This window comes from Rhopalosiphum padi, chromosome 2, assembly GCF_020882245.1.
Source record: "Rhopalosiphum padi isolate XX-2018 chromosome 2, ASM2088224v1, whole genome shotgun sequence".
NCBI lineage: Eukaryota > Metazoa > Arthropoda > Insecta > Hemiptera > Aphididae > Rhopalosiphum > Rhopalosiphum padi.
The window spans coordinates 76,396,436-76,415,142 of NC_083598.1; the positions used below are offsets into that span (position 1 = coordinate 76,396,436).

Genomic DNA, 18,707 nt, shown 5'->3' on the forward strand with positions numbered 1-18,707 from the left:
CATCATCGTATTATTATTACTACTATACAGAGAGAAAACGGGACAACACGATTTCGTCCGTTGTTTTGTGTATAACGGATTGACGGACGACAACGGCGACGGACGAGATGACGTGACGAGCGTACATAAAACGTTGTTATAATATTATAATGTTTTTGGTTTTTTTCTTCTTCTTTTTTATGGCCTGCGGTGGTAACAGTGGGTTTTAACTGCTGTTTATTTTATTCTTATCACTTTTATGATTTTTTTCTACGCTTAATTTATTTATGTGGTTTCATAAAAAAAAGCAAGGACTCGCCACCCAATGTATCTCTTTTTAAGCCGATGACGATACTCAGTATTCGCGTGCGACGAATTACATAACCAGTCCTCCTCTCGCATCCGACTTACCGTGTCCTCGATGTTTCCTAATCGTTTGCATTTAAAATCTGCTAAGACGTCGCATATTTTCTTCTTTAAAAATTTATCGATTAACACGAACTGCACTGGCAGACGATCATACGCGCGGTTACTACGGTTACTCTTTACTGGGTCGTTGAAAAACGTTTTAAAAAATATTTTTTTATAAACCTTGGCAAATTGACTGACTATACGATCTGACTGTATACCATCGCGATAAAAAAATAGAAAATATTGCTCTTGTCGAACATTAATGCATAAGTGGGCATATATTATGTATACAGTATACACTATATTATAAAGACGATAAATTATGATAAAAATCGTAATCGTCAAATTAATTAATTGGTTAAGCCATGAAACAAAAAACCATAATACATTTTTGACTGTAGATTCTTTAATAATCAATTAACGTTATCGCGTCGGTCTATTTAATGATCCGACGTAATTTAATACTCTACAAACCGAAATCTAAAAACAAACAACTCGTAGCGATAATTTGATTAAACAAAATAATATAAATTGCGTATACACATAATACCGTTACGACTGATAAATTTTTTTTATTACTAAAAAAATATATATTTTGTTTATTGCAAAATTTGACGTGACGTCAATGTACGGCAGGTTTCGTGTCCCGTACACGAGAAAATCCGGTTTTTCGTAACACGCACGACACAGAATCGATATAAATAATAATATATATAAAACATAGATATACAGGGCGATTCTTTCAACCTAAGCAACTCATAAATATATTTCTAGAAAATTATTTTACGTAATAATATGTATCAGAAGTCATTACAAAATAATTTAATTAAAATCAAAATCAAAATTATATTTTTATAAGTATTTTATTCGTTATTTTCAATGATAATATACCTTTTAATTTTATATACTGATAAGGAATGTATTTTTTAAATATTTTATACACAAATTCGAATTTCAAATAGATAAGAAGTTATACCAAACTTATAAATACTTATTTAAAGTTTTAACATTCAACTCTACTCATTAAAATGGTAAATACAAATAATTAATTTATTACTAATTTGATGTTTGAAATAATCAGAAAAAATATTATTTTCGAAGAATCGAAGTATAAAATAAGAAAGTATGTACAACTTGAGATCTGATAATATATAAAAGTAAAATATAGATTTTTAAATGTTGTTTTGTTATGAAAATAAAAGCTTTCAAAATAATTTACGTTTAAAATGTTATCTTATGATATATTTACATTCAGCAACATTTACGAAACACAAAACGATGTCATTGGCGTAGAATTTAAAAAAATAATAAACAACTATCAAACAATTTAGTAAGTAAGACATTTAACAAATTAAGATACTTAAATATATCTACGGTTCTATCTGGTAAAGTGTACAGTATTACAGGTAGATACGAATGGGAACGACGGCGATAATGTAGTTTTATTGATTAATTATATATATTTTTTTTTTATAATAATTATTCAACGTTAATATTAATATTAATATTTATATAATATATTTTATATTATTTGTATTATAAAATTGCACGTGTAGCTCAATTTAGAGGGCTGGTGGATTGCGCGCAAGTATTGACCAGTCAAAAAATAAAAATGAATAAATAAGCTGAACCTGATACAAATATAATTTTTTCATAGCAACGAAAAATATGTAAAAATCGTATAAAAAAATGTTATGACGCACAAACGTATAGGAGCGTGTTCCTACTTCCGGATATAATTACTAAGTACGTGTAATGTATACATGCATATTAATGAAACTACAACAAAATGAACCTTTTTTTATTTCGTTTTTAATTAAAAACCAGTACATTTACGCGATTTTCAAACAAAGCACAACGTTTAGCTATCAATTCGGCAGTGTGGTTTTCATCAGCCACCCGTAAAGCTGCAAATTATATATTGTAATATTATTGAATGCGTGTATGCAAAGGGCACAACGATGACCGACCACGTTATAGGTGTTGGAACTTGGAATAAGTAATTATAAATTATTTTTCAATATGCAAACAATGCATTTTCCAAAACGCAATCGAATTGTTTTGATAGAAATAATAAGTATTATTCCAAGTAAACCGCGAAGCACATGGAAAATAGTCATTGTATTCGTTGTGTATAATCACGAACGGAATTCTCAGTCACGTGATCGCATTTCGAAAGTATTATTGGTATGTATCTTTTATACACAATATTATACATCGTTTATAAATTTCATTTAGACGCAATTCAAATGTTGTGCATGCCACAGCGAACATGCATGCAGTATTTTAATGTAAGAAAATATAACTTTAAACGAATGGAATATTTTATATAAACAAATATATTTGTGAATTTACAAATATGTACGTACCTAAATATATATATACCTAGCTAAAAATATTAAAAAATATTAGTAAGGATATATTATACGCGTGCTGTATAGTAAAATATTTTAACAATATTTAAGTTATTTTTTGGTTTTTATAAATATTTAACTTCGTGTATATACTGTATAATAATACATAGTTTAAAACTATTATTGGTTAGTATAGATAAATGTATATAAATTTAGATAAAATCGCTTTTATTAAAATATTTTTAATTTAAATGTTATTTCATATATTTTAACATATTCTTTTCATTATAATTTATTATTTAGAGTCCTATTCTATTATTATTATTAAAACACATATGTATTTAATATCTTAATCTTTTTTTTATCTAAAAGAGATAAACTTAAACATAATAACCGATTACTGAAACTGAGTTTTTAAATCATTATAGACATGTGTATCGCTAAAATTAAATTAAATTGAATGGATGTAGTGTCTATAAGTTTATGAAACATAATAATGCAGAAGTTTGAGAAGTATACGCATGGATGTTAAGCGCAATATGCAGCACACTTATAATCGTCGTAAGACTCGAATAAAACAAATTGTGTTTATAATTTGATATAATTTGTGAAAAGGAGAAGTAGACTTGCGCATACTGTTGGGTCAAATCAACAAATAAAAAGCAAAAAACTGATGATAATAATAAAGAATGCAACAATTATTTCGAACAGCCTCTCAACCCGATACAATATAATAAGTAGTACATAAAACCCACCTCTTTATTACACCTATATATAAATAATAAATGTACTTATTGCAGTGAAACTATTATATTATTCGACTACGGACTGAGGCTAAAATAAGCACGCGGAACGAGGACAATGAGTTCAAATTGCATTTTTTTTTTCGACAATCTTATACTAGAAGTACAATAAAACGATTAACAGTGGATTCAAAACAGCCATTAAAGTACATTTATCAACATTTAACGCCGATAGCTCCAAGAATGTACATATTGTAGGTAGGTATACGATAAAGCCATATAGGTTCACTGTGTAGTGTGTGTATAACACACCAATAATAAAATATCTTTATCCATTCCATGGCGGGATGCACCATGCAGCGTTCGGGCAGGTGTCACAATGGTCGCATTTAATAACCGTGTAACAATGTCTATTTTTTTCGTTTAATACAATATCAATGGCAATTATATATATATAGGTACTCATATTTTAGTAAAACGTGTTAAAAAAATATTCGACCAAGAAATTTTACCAAGGTCGAGAGAATCGTCCTGTACCATGCACTATATAAGTAATACGTATATATATGCGCTGCTATATACTCGCCGTGGCCTTTGAGACTCGTGCATTGAAATTTCGTGTTGTATTCAAAAATATAACAACAAATCAAACGAAGAAGTTCGTCTGCAGATTACAGATTTCTTTGGAAAAATCATATCAGACATGGCGCCGAGATAAAGCACGGCGTACGTCCAACGATCAACTGAGGCCAAGCGTACACGCATTCTAATTAAAATGTTCCTATATATACAGCCTAATTTAACCTTTCGGTGTTATCTGAAACTTATTGTCTAAATAATAATAATATTAATATAGTACGTACGGTGTGAAAACGTTCTTAATTAAAAACGAATACAGCTTTACAGCTTGGCATAGTAGACAAATTAATATAAATGTATATTAAGTATATTTATATTATTTGAAAATGGATCTCTTACCTGAAACATAAAAACAAAAATTATTAATCATTGGTTTGCACATACATTAATATTCTTGGAAGAACAATATAATTTTAATTTATTTTTAAATTCGCGTCTAAGTTAACCATAGTGTATATAACGTTGACGTCACGTCACGGATCGCCAACACGTTAACCAAACGTTATTATAACGGATCCTTATTATAAATTATAATACTCTACGTATACATATAATAGTCTACATGGAACATCACACATCAGTATAAAATATATTATAAACGTGCCGTGGGAGACTAGGACGTTCTTATCTAATCGATAGATAACGGACTTCGAGGTTATATACTTTATACGAGATGTATAAATAATAATATAATCTATACGAACCGCATAGCGATTCCAGGAATCACAATTTAATTTTAATTATTCGTTTTTATCAATTAAAATTTAGGTAATTAGGTAGAATATACTATATATTGTACATAGGTATGAACCGTCGAGAGCACGAATTCAACCGGTCGCCGTTGTGCCGGCGCTAATAATTTACACGATGCTCACGTGCGTATAGTCTTATCGCGTAGGAAATCAATATAATACATACGTAATATGTATATTATTATTATAATAGGTATATACGCGCTATAACTGTGAAAAAATAATAATTTATCATTTGCTTATTCATTATTTCGCACGCGTATTTTAAACATAGGTATTTATTTTTTTTTCATTTCGTTATAATTTTTCAATTTTAATTTTTTCCATTAAACAACCCATCAAACACGTAGATAATATTTATAAGTAGCTAAAATGAGCATAATATATACTTTTACATACCTATATAATATACTTGTAAGTAATTATTAGTTAGAATAGTCAGATCCATAGAACCAAACGCGATACTATAGTATATATAATATGACTTCATATGACATATTATTACATTATTATTAGGTAACTACAGTAAATATCGCGACGGCACCGATCGAAGTTGCATATTATAAACGATATATAATATTCTGTATGCGACTCGCGTTATTGACTGCAATATAGAGGTATAATACTACTGTTTAACAAGTATGTACTGGCTCGCGGAAGAAACGGATTGAATCTTTTTTATTTTGAATTTAAATTTTTAACCGACTCTCATTCGAATAAAAGACGGTCTTTAAAAGCAGTTCTCCCACGACCGCACACACGCGTGGTTAACTCAGCGTCACGTCCTGCTGACGATATACGTCGTATTACCTATATGTGCCCTATAATACGCGTAGGCATACCTACCTAACATACACGTACATACTATATAAAATATACACGTAATCGTCGCGTCAACGAGCGTTTTATTAATTTTTATTTTTAATAATAAAAGTAGAAATTCGTGAAAAACCAAAAAATTCATAGAGTGTTCACTGCTCATAAACATTTTTTCCATACACATCGCATATTATCACAGTGTGTTCTGGTTTTATATCATCATATCACAAAATATAAGCCAAGGTGGTTTTTTTGAATGTATACATTTATAATATATTCTTAATTTTTTTATTATTATTGTTATTATATACATGTATACACGATATAATATATATACATGCGTATAAACTAAGAGCTGTCCCACAAAAGATCTGATCCCGAATACGGCAGCGTATGTATTAAATATATATATATATTAGGATTGCTGGAGGTATACACAACGAAGGAGAGGCGGCAGTGGCGACGCAAACGAAACAGAAACTCGAAAAACGCGACTAGAATCCGAAATGAGCGGCGAGTGAATGGGCCACAGAATCTGAATCGGAATTACTTCTCAAAGACAACGACAATGTATACACAAAAAAAAAACACACATGACGTCACATTATATTCATCTAAAAATGTTTCTCTCTCTATCTCTATGCAAGATAACAATCGCAAATATAATATACGTACCTACACGTAAACCAGTTCGAAGTTATCCTGTATTTTTATAAAACGTGCTCGGCTTTTTACGTTTCAAACGCTCTTCGACCGTCAAAGTCCACTCACAATATATAGACTACTTTTTTTCTCTTTATATACCCTTCTACACGTTCATCTATTCCGATCTCGTACGTCATCTGCAGTAATACGTGCAACCGAGTTTAAAATTAATTTATTATTATCATCATATTTTTTTTCCAAAACCAACGAGATTATTATTTCAATGAACATCGGTCGCTGCATCAGTCCCATGTACACGCTTTCTATTTAACGTATATATAATATAATATGTATTATGTGTACCTATTGCATGTTTTTTTTCTCGTGCGAATGCGTACCAAGTGCTTATTATTATGATTTTTTATTAATGGATATTGTCATATATACATATATCGATCGACTCACACAAATATTGTAGCTATAGATAAGTATAAAAACAATCACCGTACCTATCGATATAACGATAAAAATATTATTATTATATGAAATTGTTGTTTGAAAAATGTATTGATGGATAATAATTGTATTAAAGAATTAATATTAAATAGATGTTAAACATACAAACAGTTTAAACATTACGTATAAATATATACAACTATATAAAATATAAACTGTTGATTAAATATGAGCATAGTAATATCGCTTTATTTAAAATATGAATTAATATTGAAATTTGAAATTATTAAGTAAAACGATTTCAACTGAATATTATATAATATTTTACCAATGAATTCAAGATTTTTAGAAAATATTTCATACAAATTACACGTATCAACCAAAATTAATTTAATAACAGATGTATAAACCAGGATGATTAAACAAACTGACGACCAGTAATTTATAATTACTATTTAAAAAAATGTATATATATTAAATTAATAATGAAAACAATAATGATACTATAGAAGTTTTTTTGATACTTTGTATAATGTATATTATTATAAAAGAATAATCATATAAATAACATAACGGCGTAACATTAATATAGTCTATAAGACTATAACTTATATTATATAATAATATATAAGTGTTATAATATTTTTTTTAAATGTTTATTGTAAAAAAAAAATACTACGACGAAAAGGTGTGACTTAAAAAGAAAATAATTGTGTTTCTTTACAGGTATCCATATAATAACGCAATCTGCTTTTTTCCTTTCAAAAGAGATATAACACAAAATTGGACGTTTGCATTGAGACTGAACAGTGAACAGATTATATTGTCATGTGTACATTCTTCTATACATTATTATAACGCCAACCGGTTTGAATGAGGGCGATTCGCAGAAAACGGGGGTGACTGGGGTGCCAGTTCATGCACCTATATATGGCGTATACCTGGCAAAATTGGACCCATTGCGCCTGGGGTACACACGCATTGATGCATCGTATCTATTTTATTATTATTATTACTACAATTATGATTAGTGATTACTATTATTGGCCCGTACTCGTTTTTATTATGTATGTATACCTATTTTTATTATTTTTTTTTAAACAGTTTCATTTCTCCTCTTCAATTTCCCCGTCCCGCATCTGATGATAAATCAAAAATGGACGTCGCACATCTCTCACGCCGCAGATGATTTACGGCCGACCGTGCAGGGAACGACCTCCAAAACCGCCGCCGCCGCCGTCATCGTGATGGATACGGACGCCGCACGCCGTATACCAGCACCGGCGGCCGCCCCGAAAAAGACCGAATTGACGGGTGTATTTTTCAAAACTCTATACAAGAGGATAACCATGGCTGGTCTTGTCCCTGTCGGCTGGGCTGATCGGACGCATTTTTTTAATATTAATAATAATTATTATTTTACCGCTCACCGTCTATACATAACATCATATTATATATATATGGGTACAATATATTCCCACTGCCGGGTGCCGCCGACAACCCAGTGACGACGTGGTAATTACACACGGCATAGGCACACATTATACATATATAACTACACAGATATTTTATTTTTATTATATTTAGATGTATGAACATATATAAACATTACATCTAAATACACTACGAGTAGTTAACATGACGTATTATAATAGCTACTTTAATATATACGTGTGAAATATATTGAAATATGTGTATATAAAACTATTTATAATTTTAGGATAACCATGAAATATAGGTAAGCGGCTATAAGTTACAATTAATAGTAGTGGCCCATAATATAAATTTTCAATCATCTTCCAAAAACAAAAAAAGGTCATCAAGCAGTATAGATTCTTGATACTATTATCAAAAATTGAGATTCGCGTGCAGTACAATTGTTTTTCAATTAAAAAATAATCCAGGTTAACTCAAATAGTATATAAACATAATAATGACAATACTATTTAATCTATTTTATTCATAGTACAGTTTATATCATTTTCTGTTTTCTCGAATTTTGAAAGAATCATAAATAATATATTGTAATATATGGGTATATAATATATATGAATATAAAGCAGTAAATAAAAAAGCGCAAGTAACAGCCGATCTTATTATAATTGTATGTAATTTAGCAAAAAAATATTCAAATAAATATGATAAAATTATATAAATAAGTACTTAAAACACGCATCATAAATTTAAAGATAGTAATATTATGAAATAAACCTAATTTTAATACAAAACAATTATAAACCGGAATTTATAAACTGAATTATTATAATTTGTTTAATTGTTTAATTCCTTAGTTAAAATAAGGTTATAAAGATGAAGACTGTAAATTTGCATATACCTAATATTAAAATCAATTATGAATTATTTTTTTTTATGAAAGATTATGTTTTCCCAACATTGTTAAAATATTTTATAAAATAATGATTAAAGTATTAAATATAAATAAATAATTATATATATTTACAAATATTATTATTTATAGTTATATAGTCGACTAAAAACATGGAATATGGTTTCAGTTTGAAAATAAGCTAATGACAAATGAGCACTATAGAAAGGAAAAAAAAACAATTAATTTTTAAGTATTTAGACTTAACTGCCATTATTCATAAAATACTATTTCTCTTGAATGCTTTTATTTGATTAACTCCGGAAAACTAGAAAATTATAAGAGAAAAAGCTTTTTGGAATGCATTATGTTTAAATGAGCTAAGCATTTTCAGTTGAAATTGGAAATAATAATATAAATTAGTGAAAGTTAAGTTAAAACTGTTTACGAGGGGGTATAGGGAGATAAAAAAATAAAGAGATGAAAGTAGCCTTTAAAATATACGTACATTTAACTGCTAAAGTATAAGATTTACATAAATTTCAAAAACATTTTGTAACGGTACACAACAAGTTTTGCAATGGTTTTATATTTTACATAAATAAATAAATGATCCTTACTCCCAAGTAACAGTCGATGCTTGCTTTTTCACCATGTTTTATTTGTTTTCTCTGTTTACAGTGTAAACACAATTAAGTTATATTTTGCAGTAATTCAGTAATTGACAATATGCATGTATAATAATATCTATATATATTCCATAATATATTATAATATAATACCTAATAAATTATTTTATTTATATTACATTGATATACATAAATTAATTTATTATTTATAACTAAACACACTATAATAGGTATTATATAGCAGTATCAGAAATAGTATATTATATTGATTATAATATCTACTTATACATAGACAATTTACACGATTGATGGACGATTCAATAAAAATAAATATTGTACATATATTATAAATTTTAAGACACAAATTATAAATATAAAATAATATCATGATTATCATGAACAATCAGTTATTAAATTAAAAAAAAAATTGTAACTACAATATACTTGTTATGTATATATACGTTTCGAGTGATAGTAAATTTGGACGACATATACAATTTTCCTTACAGAAAAACAACCCTGACCTCAAACTTATGCAAGATTCTCAATTAATTAATATAATAATTATATAAATTCTGATTATAATAATATTTTCCAACACGAAACTATATAATTCATTTGAAATATTATGTTTTTTTTTATCTTCCAATACGGCATATGTACCTTATTATTATAAAATCCCATACCATACACTGCATGATGAGTGTTAGTTAGAGCATACAACTATATAATAAACACCTGTCAAAAATACAATAAGTTATATATGCACATATAAAATCGAGATTATTAAACCGATGAATTTTGATTTTTTTCGATTCTTATCGATTGTCGTGTATTATAGTGCACCACGACTATTGTGCTGTCCGCCCACGATCGCAACTGCAGAGCCGCAATAGATTTTGAGACAACTTAAACGTGTTCAATTCGTTGGTGGTCAAAATTGCTCAATAAATATTAAATAGGTGTAGATACATAATATATATATATATATATATATAGATATAGAAATAGATATGCACGCCAAAATGGGTCCATGACCCACTTCGTTTCTGGTCGTACAATTATAATCTGAAGTAAAATGTTCGGCTATATTTAATACAATATTATAATAATATAAAATATTGGTAACTATATAAATATATGAGAACTTATATTGGTATTTTATTTATTGCTAAATCACAATACAAAACTAAATACCAATATAAGTAATATAAAATAATTACTATATACATAATTATCGCATAAACCTAGTGTTGTTATTTTTATAAAATACGAGGAAACCAGTTCCGAGTGCCAGATAAATAGAGATTTTTTCAATTCAAGCACTTTCTCTGTTAGATCTATATGAAATATTCTTGTAATCCTGGAGGTTTTATCATAGTATGTGCGCAATATGTACTATATATTGTATGGTGTAATAAAAATATTATAAGAATGTTCAAATGGTTGACATTTTAGTCAGTATTCATTTTGAGTATAAATTATTACGAAACAATAATATCATGTGTATATAGTGATTATTATACATTATTGGTGTACTTTATATATATAATTACGTATATAGGAATATTTTAAAAATATGATCATTTATGAATATACCATAATAATTTATTAAAATATATACCTAATCTATAAAATATAATATATATATATATATTATATAATAAATTATTTTCTCGAAATACTATCGGAAGTCATTAAAATTATCTAATCTAAAACATATGAACTTGATTAATTTGTTTTATGAAAAAATATTGTTGAATTTGATAAAATAAAATTATGATTGAAATTTTAGTGAAGACTAAAATAATAAAGGTAGTAGACATACTTTTAATTTTTATAAGCGTGAATATAAATTTAATAATAAACTCAAAACGTCCACTTTATATAGACAAATAGGTGTATAATCGACCATGCACGACTAAAAAGAGAATTACACCACTTAAATTCTATAAATACTTATATACTTGTTTAAATTAAAAGAATAAATACAATTGTGTTGTTTATAAAAAATATATAAGTACAATACACATTATATGCATAGTACCTACAATGAATTTTTGCCTATTAGTATAAATTATGTAAGTATATTAATATAAAATTGCTCTTTTATAATAGATACCTGAATTACGTACGACCATGCGACAGCGATGATTTGGTGATGATACACGAATTTGGTATATTGCTTTATCCGGATCCCGTCAAAAGTATTTAAAAAAAATTATACGATAGTGAATGAAAATCAATAATAATCATATAGGAAATAAATTACACCGCAGGACTAGCTAAGCTAATATGATATATTGTAAAAAGCGCCGAATGAATTATTTATGGGCGATATCTTTAAGATTAAAAAGAAACGTATATAATAAAATAATACCAACACGGCCGGTGTAATACGCGTAGCGACGAACGTTCCGTCGGAAAAGCGGTCGGACGACGATAAGCAACGTGCGAGCGAAAAGTCCGCGACACGCGCGCTACGTTTCAAAAAGCCGGCGCAAATGGTGATGAACCACGGGACCCGATTGGACGGCCGGACGGACTGACATTAATGGCGCGGCGGCACTCAACAGCTGCTCCGGCCGCTGCCACCGCTTTGGACGATCGCGCGCGCACGCACGCGCGCCGTCCCGTCGCTGCAGCAGTCGTGCCCCCCGCGCGCCCAATGATAACACACCGCATAATACGCGCGTCCTTATCAGTAGCTCCCCCCTCCACGCCACGACGAAAACCGTTCGCCGGAATACCTTCCCCTATATAATAATGACAATAATATAGGCGCTTTTCCCCGCCGTCGACACTCCAGCTTTACATTTACACATTACCTATAATATTATATCTGACGACCGGAAAATATAGATTTATAGCAGCGCGTTCTTGTGTACTTACATATACATATTATATAGATGTGACTGTATACGTGTATAGGTTTAATATATGACGACCGCGTATATAATATAGTTGTCGTCAATTTATAAATCATATATAAACACTGCAGGTATTGTTTATATATATACATATCTGTGTATGCTATTTTGGAAAATTAAATATATATATATATATACAAAGCTATTTAACCAAACGTTTTCGATATATATCTATAATATAATATTTTATTAATGTCAACACGTTGAATAACGAGCAAATATTAGATACATAATATATACGTAGTATAAATTCTCGTAATATACGTGTTAGGTAGATTTTCATTATTTGTTGTTTAGCTAATATATTTTTATCATACCATGCCTATAGAGACTTCCAGCTATATGGGATAAAAAAAACACACAAAAAATAAAAACTTGTATGAAAATTCAAAATGATGCACTTAATACTGCATTTGGCATTAAGTTTTATTTTTATTTTTAAAAATATTTGAACAACTAAATATTTTAAAATCGAATTTTAAGAAATTTCACAATTTAGTTTCTATACAGTATATAGGTAAGTACCTACTCATAATTTAATATAAATACTACTATTATATTTCTTATAGAAAATATATTATTTTGTTCATTAATTATAATAAAATAATAAATTCCTACCAACAAATAATTAATAATAAATAAAATTAAATTAAAGTGTAATCATTATATTTTATTATTTCTTACAATAAATAAATATTGTTAACGTGTGAACATTTTAAAATAATAATATTCTTACTTTATAGGTACGTCAGTTCATATTTTTTTTAGAATTTTATAAATTGAAATGAGTAGGAATATTTGATTTAAACAAAAAGTCTATTAATATAATAATGTTCGTAATTATAATAATTGAAATATATCATAAAAATTCATTTTTAATTTTAAATTTTGAATCCCGACACGTGTTTAATTTTTAATTACAACCATATATTTTGTATACAAATATACATATAATATTTTAACAAAATAATGAGCTTGAAGTAGATTACTAAATTCATTAAATAAATTACCATTTTAAATAACATTTAAATTTATACAAATAAGGTTACATAAACTATAAAGTCTCACATTTCTGAACATTATTTTTTTTAATAATAAAATCATGCTTTAATATAAGATAATCTTTTAAGTTTTAATAAATATCTATAGTTATAATTTCAAAAATTTTAATTATTTTAAAAATATTTTTGTTTTACATAATTCTAATTGCAAAATAACATTTAAATAATATATTATTTTTTTATCGTCGTCATATTTTAAATCCTATACTTTTTTATGTATTATACATTTTTAATTTTATACATCGAAGCTGAATATTTTTTAGTGCTTTAATACATAACAATTTAATTTTGAACAAGTTGTTATAAAATTAGTTATACATAATTTATTACTTAAAGTATTTAAAGATTAAATGAGTGGAGTGGCAAGTCGCGGATGACACGGTTTATTCCCGAATGTAATATTGGCTCACTTCTCAAAATTATTTAATTTTTCATTGTTAAAAAATAATTATTTTTTGCTAGATTTTCATTTAGCGTGGTAGATTACTGAAACTGGAGAACCTATTTAGTTTTTTGGGGTATTGTTAGATTGGCTAGGAGAAATATTGTGGAAATTGTCAGAATTTTGTCTTCAATCGTTAACTCAGTACAAAGCTATAAAGCTGAAAAACATAAATAACGCCCAATAACATGCGTTTTAGTTTTTTTTGTAGCTATTTACTCCGCTCATCTAAACTTTAAATACTTACTTATAAGTTATAATAGCTATAACTTATAAGGTATAAATAATGAATATAATTAACAACTCATTCGAAATTCGATTTTTATAAATCGAAGTAGGTGTATTAAAAATATTCTGTTCCAGAATGTAAAATTAAAAATATGTCACTCAAGCGAACAGAAATAAAACATGATTATTACCTATACGAGCTATACGTGCTTAGAGGTATGATATGAGTAGATTAGAGTGAAATAAATTATTCCTAAAAGTGTTGATCCACTCTTTTTCTTTAAAATTATAACAAATTGACTGTTAACTCATAATACAGTTTTAATGTATTGAAAATCTCAGAAAAGGATTTTTTCAGAATGTGAAATTAAATTTTGTATGCTGTTATTTAAAAAAGTAAAAATGTTTTTAGAGTTCCTTCAAATCATGTAAAACAAATATTCCCGTAATCGGTAAATATAATACTATATTTTAAAATAATTAAAAGTTTTACATTGTATACCTATTATATATGTTAATGGTTTACACTTAACGGTCTTCACCCGTTAATTACAATAACAATGTGTATTTTATACCTATTTATAATATATATAGACATAATATATAAATCTACAATTATAGGTACGTGCATATATTACTGTATACCTGCTACCTACAATCATGAACACTGTAATACAACTGTCTGTTATCGACGCGACAAGCATTACGTCTAAAACTGTCGTATATAATACATCGTATTATAGGTGTACTCGTACACATGTTTTAATACAAATTTAATGTTTGGCAAAACAACCGTCGTTGATGTTACAACCTGTAGTTTACCTACATAAGTATGAGCATATAAATTATAGCAGTAGTGCGTCAGCTGAGGCTTATTCTTATCCATTGTTTTCTTACACTGAAGTAATTAAATAACCGACGATATTTGTTTTTTTTACGCATACCTATATTTATACATACAAATTATACAAATGGTATGTTCGTTTATATAAGTAGATACATATGATTATAATTTATAAGCATTATATAACGAGTGTGTGCCTATAATAAGTGATGCACACGACAAATTTAGCACACTAGCGTATTTTTATTGTTTATTTTTTGTTTTGTTTTGTTTTTTATCTAAATAAATCCTTTTTATATATTGACTGCAGGTGATGGACTCTATATAATCTTTGTATTTATGAGACTATCGTTTATATATTAATCTAACTTTAACGAAGACTTTCGAATAATTATTTGATTACAATATTTAGATTATATATATATATAGTAATTGAATTATAATGGTTTATAGACACTGACCCTTAAAAGTAAGCATGCAATGCGCTATCATACACAATATTGCACGTTTTCCTAATATAATAATACTATAGTATTTACTATACTATAGACTATAAAAACATCAAAAATACTCGTGACACCCCCAAAGACCCCCTGATGATAACGCTCTACAAACATACATCCCAAAGAATTGCACTCGCAATAGAATATCCTCGAGTCACATACATACATTGTTTTCTACGGGTGTTTTTTTTTTGACTATAGTGATTTATCCGATACCTACATGAAAAGAGATACCGTTATACTTCAAATTCTATACAATCTCTACAATATTGTTACTGTTATAAGTTTAATTTTAAATAATATATAACATTTAATTCGTTCGCACAATTGTACACAAAGACATCAAACAAATAATTTTTGAGTAACCGCCTACGCATATTGAAAAAATATATTGTCAACGATAATCTTTTGAAAAATAAAATAATAATAATAATGTATTATAATCTTCGGATTTGTTATAGCTTGGTCGAATACCGTATAGATGATTATTACAATTACGTCACTTTAATATATAATATTTACCTACAATGTAACATGTTAAACCAGTAATATATATATATAAAAAAATATTAAACCGAAGAATACAGTGAAAACTGAAAATATCTGCTGTGTAAAGATACTATGTTATTATCTCATGAATTAAGATTTGTATACTTTCCACAAACAACTTTTCGTAAAATTAAAAAATTTAAATAAAAATGCACACAAATATCAGCTTGGAATGATTTCTTTGTGATATGGTATACATAATGTAAATTCAGTTTTCATAACATAATTATTGAGCTCATATGACAATTGTAGACTGTGGTCTGTGGACTGTGGTATAATAATTTGCACTCGCTCATATGGTCATAACAGCCTTCTGAAGTTAATAGTATACTTTAATATATTATTATAAATGTCGATGCGATTTTGTATAGTTTTTAATATCGATAAAAATCTGTTTTCAATCAATAACAATTATTGAAATACTACCGATTGTGAATCAGTAGACAGAGTTAATTTTTACTGATTAACAGTATAAATATAATAAAATATATATTATATATACATGCCAGGTCACGAGTATTACTTATTTTACTATGGACGTGTCTATCCTTTAATTTACAAATTACTTTATTTTTCATTTTATGATACTATTCCATACATACAATACCCCTTCCAACACTACCACCAATCAAAAACCCTATATAAATGTCGTATATATTATATATATTTGCTCTCTCTGTATAGGGTGAATTCTGAAATTCGGCGGGACATAATATATTACTAAAATTTTAGCTTTAATTAATTGTCTGTCAACCGCAGCGTTAGCACATTCATCTCCAAGCCGTTTCCCGCATGCAAGTGAAATATTCTCCCCTATTGTACTTTGATATTCAATTATTTTATACATTGCATTTGTTCAAATTACTTTTACTGAAAATATTCTACGACTTATAATAATTTTAATTGTTACAGACATATTTCAGATAAAATAGTAGGTATAACTACTGCAGTATTTTTTATATTTTATAAGTTACATTATATGTATAAAATAATTTAAAAAGAAATCAATAATTATTAACAACGTGAAAACTAAATAGTTTTATAGATAAATTGTAAAATAATATCACAAACCAAAAATAAAATGCTGTTTTTATTAAAATTTTGTTTAATAAACTTTAAATGTTAACAATTAAAAATATTTTATAGTATATTTTGTATAATAACTAATGCATAATATAAATATTAAATAATAAGTAATAATATTAATGAAGTTAAAAAAAAACCACCCTCCTAGAAGTTTCTATTATTTTTAGTAAAATAATATGTTTGAACTAAAGTTGTATAATTTACAAGATTTAAATCCAATAACTAATTATCTCAATTATGACATTATATGAATCGAGGTATTATATAAAATTTTTAAAAATGGGCAAAAATGTTGATTAGTGAAAATGAATAATTTATAAACATTATTAATAAGTTGTAAAATAGTTTAACGATTTTAGTCGATATTACCGTTTTTATTATACTAATATTAAATTAATTAGTTAGAAAATTTTACCGTGAGCACGCTAAATTCTTGGTTTCTAAACGTATTTAAATAATACAACGCAATAAACTATAGTTCTGTATAATTCTAACTATGTACAGTTACTATATGTAAGACAATAATTAATAAATTAATATCTTAGTATCAATAGTTGTAACTATACACCAACAATAACAGCTAACAGACGGATGGACACAACGGGGATATAATGTATATATTTAAAACCACAAAATTGTATAATTAGAATTTCGTTTGGTATTAAAATAAAACATTAAAAATAACAGGAAAAAAATAGTTAATATAATTTTTGTTCGAAATATTTAAATATGTAAGTATCGGTAGGTAGTTATAACACAATCTATAATACATTCTATAGCGATCCAAAGAGATTTTTATATATTAGATAAAAAATGTTTCAAAATGTTATTTACAACAAAATAACTATATGGCATTTATTTTCAGACGAGAAAAAAGTCAATAGCATTATAAAATGTATATTATTCGATTCACGTAATATATCTGTCGAGTTATTCGGAACGAACAAAGATCGCTATTGTCCAAACGGCTTTTCTCGGAACCGGCCCGAGGCAGTTGCAAAACGAAACGGAAGTAAAATTTAAAAAAATTACGTTGCAATCGCACTGATTGGGGGTTCTAGTTTGTTTAATTCAATTAATTCCTATATAAATATTCAATCATTTATAATGAGCAGATACTATCTACCATAATATTACGTCTTATACCGACTATATTATTATGTACTATTTCAGAAGAAAATATCACACTTTCAAAATCACGTAGGTATATATTTCTCCGGGCTGGCGCGCGACTCAGTTATGTAGTAAGTATTTGCGGAAACTCGTTGTCGTCCTCTTCCCCGTCAAGTATAAACGGGTACGAAGAAAAAA

At 27.4% G+C, this 18,707-nt stretch overlaps 1 protein-coding gene across 9 annotated transcripts in view; it reads right to left on the reverse strand.

Annotated features, from left to right (window-relative positions):
• Positions 1-18,707, reverse strand: part of LOC132921751 (homeotic protein antennapedia-like) — a 158,377-nt gene that overhangs the window by 97,361 nt on the left and 42,309 nt on the right. The window contains exon 1 of one of the 9 annotated variants that reach the window (XM_060984929.1): positions 11,876-12,320. The exons of the other annotated variants lie outside the window; for them this stretch is intronic. The gene's annotated coding sequence lies outside the window, so the exon portion shown is untranslated. Of the gene's footprint in view, positions 1-11,875; positions 12,321-18,707 lie in introns of those variants that run through there. 9 annotated transcript variants of the gene reach the window in all.